The 4,322-nt window shown below is 35.8% G+C and overlaps 1 non-coding gene across 1 annotated transcript; it reads right to left on the reverse strand.

Moving 5' to 3' along the window:
* Nucleotides 1–1,332: 1,332 nt before the first annotated feature.
* LOC140628930 (small nucleolar RNA SNORD22) lies at nt 1,333–1,457 on the reverse strand. The gene has a single exon (XR_012026847.1). It is a non-coding gene; the product is annotated as a small nucleolar RNA SNORD22 (small nucleolar RNA).
* Between the last annotated feature and the right edge of the window lie 2,865 nt (nt 1,458–4,322).

The raw sequence follows: 4,322 nt of genomic DNA on the forward strand, positions 1-4,322 counted from the left end.
GAAATACAAATCAAAACCACAATGAGATACCACCTCACACCGGTGAGAATGGGGCAAATTAACAAGGCAGGAAACAACAAATGTTGGAGGGGATGCGGAGAAAAGGGAACACTGTTGGTGGGAATGTGAACTGGTGCAGCCACTCTGGAAAACTGTGTGGAGGTTCCTCAAAGAGTTAAAAATAGACCTGCCCTATGACCCAGCAATTGCACTATTGGGGATTTACCCCAAAGATACAGATGCAGTGAAACGCCGGGACACCTGCACCCCGATGTTTATAGCAGCAATGGCCAGGATAGCCAAACTGTGGAAGGAGCCTCGGTTTCCAACGAAAGATGAATGGATAAAGAAGATGTGGTTTATGTATACAATGGAATATTACTCAGCTATTAGAAATGACAAATACCCACCATTTGCTTCAACGTGGATGGAACTGGAGGGTATTATGCTGAGTGAAATAAGTCAGTCGGAGAAGGACAAACATTATATGTTCTCATTCATTTGGGGAATATAAATAATAGTGAAAAGGAATATAAGGGAAGGGAGAAGAAATGTGTGGGAAATATCAGAAAGGGAGACAGAACGTAAAGACTGCTAACTCTGGGAAACGAACTAGGGGTGGTAGAAGGGGAGGAGGGCGGGGGGTGGGAGTGAATGGGTGACGGGCACTGGGGGTTATTCTGTATGTTAGTAAATTGAACACCAATAAAAAATTAAAAAAAAAAAGGAAATGCCATATGACTTAACAATTTCACTGTTGGATATTTACCCAAGAAAACAAAAACACGAATTTGAAAAGATATATAACCCCCATGTTTATTGTAGCATTTGTTACCATATCCATGTTATGGAAACAACTTAAGTCTCCATCAATAGACAAATCAATAAGAAAGAAAGATATGGTATATATACACAGTAGAATATTATACAGCCATAAATAAGAATGAGATTGTGCCATTTTTTTTTTTAAGGTTAAACTTTTATTCAGCAAGGCTCAAACAATTACATGCTAATTTCCAGCTAGGTTGTACCAAAAATGACTTAAAAATTTCCTTTTGGGGTGATCCTGGAGTTCTGGGATTGAGTCCCTCATTGGGCTCCCTGCATGGAGCCTGCTTCTTCCTCTCTCTCTGCCTGTCTCTGCCCCCGCCCCCGCCATGTTTATCTCATGAATAAATAAAAACCTTTTAAAAATTTCCTTTTGGTATCCCTGAAGAACTGGATTCCTGTTATAGAAAAGCTTTGTTCTTTCTTTAGACCTACAAAGAAGTATGTACAGTTGACTTCACCAAATGATTTATTCCCTTTTCCCATATTTAGAAATCCCTTATGATCCCTCAAACAGTTCCTTCTGGAGCAAGTCTCCTTCGTTCCCCCAGCCAGCCCCAGTGGGTTCACCTTTACAGGCTCTGAGACTAGGACAGGAAGTAAGACATGTGACTGTTTCTTCACTGGGAAGAGATTGTGCCATTTGAGGCAACATGGATGGACCTAGAGATTATTATGACAAATAAAATCAGTCAGATTAAGAAAGACAAATACCATATGATTCCACTCATAAATGGAATCTAAAAACAAATGAATAAACAAAAAAGCAGAATAAGACCTATAAATACAGACAACAAACTAATGATTGCCAGTGGGGAAAGGGGTGGGAGTTGAGCAAAATGTGTGATGGGGAGAGGGAGATACAGGTTTACAGTTATGGAATAAATAAGTCACAGGAATAAAAGTCACAGAATAAGGAACATAGTCAATAATATTGCAATAGCACTGTAATAGGACAGATGATAGCTACACTTGTGGTGAACATACCATAATATATAAACTTAACAAATCACTAAGTTGTACACCTGAAAACCAAAGTAACATCATGTGTCAACTATACTCAAATAAAAATAAAGAATGAAGATGACAAAATAGAGTATTTCCTGTAATCAAAATAAAGAAGAAAAGAGCAAGTGTTGAAGAGAATGTGGGAAAATTGGAATCCTTGTGTACTGTTAATAGTAATGTAAAATGAAAAAAAAAAATAGTAATGTAAAATGGTGCAGCTGCTATGAAAAACAATATGAAGATTGCTTTAACCTACATTGAGAGGTAATCAGTCAAGGTCCATAGTTTATATTCAGCTTCATTTTGGTGTTATATAATCTATGGATTTGGGAAAATATTTAATGGTATGTATAAATCATTAAAATATTAAACATAGTCTTTTTCACTGCCCCTTAAATTCTCTGGGCTTTGCCTAATCATGATTATCCCTATCGTCATCCTTGACAACTGCTGAACTTTCTATTGTCTCTACATTTTGCCTTTTTCAAAATGTCATATGCTTGGTATCATACAGTATGTAGTCTTCTTAAGTTGGCTTCTTCCATTTAGTAATATGCATTTAAGTTTTTTGTCCATGTCTTTTCATGGCTTGATAGTTCTTTTTTAAGTGCTGAATAATATTCCATTGTCTGGAGGTACTTGTTTATCCATTTACCTATCAATGGACATATTTGTTGCTTTCAAGTTATGGCAATTATGAATAAAGCTGCTATAAATATCCATGTGGAGGTTTCTGTGGACATAGTTTTTTTAACTCCTTTGGGTAAAATTAGGGAGTATCTTTGCTGAGTCTTATGATAAGTGTATATTTAGCTTTGTAAAAAAACAAGTCTTTCAACAAAGCTGTACTTTATTTTTTTAATTTATATCAGTTCCTGTTGCTTCACATTTTTAAAAATATTTTATTTATTTATGAGAGAGAGAGAGAGAGAAGCAGGTGCCATATAGGGAACCCGACGTAGGACTCAATCCCGAGACTCCAGGATCATGCCCTGGTCCAAAGTCAGGTGCTAAACCATTAAGCCACCCTAGGATCCCCAGGTTTTCCTATTCTATTACTGGTCCCTCTGTCAGTTTCTGTTCTTGAGTCTCTGTTTTTGTGGGCCATGATTCTCTATATTTTCCTGTCTGTCTCTCTAGTATTAAGGGTGGTGGTTTTTCCTGTGTCTTTCCCTCTGTTATGGATCCAAAGAAGAGTTTTTGACTTTTAGCCTGTGCAGAAATCAGAGAGGGGTAAAACCATAAAAGACTCTTAATCATAGAAAACAAAGTGATGGTTCCTGGAGAGGAGGAGAATGGGTAAAAGGGACAACTGGATGATGGATATTAAGGAGGATATGTGATGTAAAGAACACTGGGTATTATATAAGACTGATGATCACTGACCTCTACCTCTGAAACTAATAATATATTATATGTTTACTAATTGAATTTAAATTTAAGAATAAATAAATTTTAAATTAAAAAAAAAGATCAGGAATAAGACAAGTGTTCATTTTCACTGCTCCTATTCAATATAGTACTAGAAATTCTAGCCAGAGTAATCAGACAAGAAAAATAAGTAAATAAAAGGCATCCAGATTGGAAAGGAAGAAGTAAAATGTCTCTGCAGATGATATTATTTTAAATGTGTAAAATTCTAAAGACTCCATCAAAAACTATTAGGACTCATAAATAATTTCAATAGTTTTAGGAAGCAAATTCACTATACAAAAATCACTAATTTCTATACAGTAACAATATACTATCCAAAAAGAAAACAACCCCATTTATAATACCATAAAAAACAATAAAATTATTAGGAATTAATTTAACCAAGGAGGTAAAATATCTGTGCACTGAAAACTATAATACCGTGATGAAAGAAATTGACGAGTCAAATAAATAGAAAGATGTTCTGTGTTCATAGATTGGAAGAATTACCATTGTTAATATGTTCATACTACCCAAAGTAATCAATAAATTCAATGCAATCCCTATCAAGATTTCTTTCACATAAATAGAAAAAGATCTTAAAAATTATATGGAACTGCTGAATACCTCAAATAGAGAAAGCAAGCTGAGATAGAAGAACAGAGATAAAAAAAAAAGAAGAACAGAGATAGTGCCATCACACTTCTTGATTTTAAATTATATTACAGAACTACAGTAATCAAAACACTACATATTAGTTTCTATTACTTGAAAGGTAAATGTCTGGGTTAATGCATCACTTGTCATGTTCCTTTACAACTAATCATGACTTAATTTTTAAATATAGCTGAAATATTCTGAATATAACTTGTTCTTTCAATTAATATGAAGCTGAATATTGATAGAAAGTGTATGATAGGGATCCCTGGGTGGCGCAGCGGTTTAGCGCCTGCCTTTGGCCTAGGGCACGATCCTGGAGACCCGGGATCGAATCCCACGTCGGGCTCCCGGTGCATGGAGCCTGCTTCTCCCTCTGCCTGTGTCTCTGCCTTTCTCTCTCTCTCTCTCTCTCT

The sequence above is a fragment of the Canis lupus genome, chromosome X (assembly GCF_048164855.1).
Source record: "Canis lupus baileyi chromosome X, mCanLup2.hap1, whole genome shotgun sequence".
NCBI lineage: Eukaryota > Metazoa > Chordata > Mammalia > Carnivora > Canidae > Canis > Canis lupus.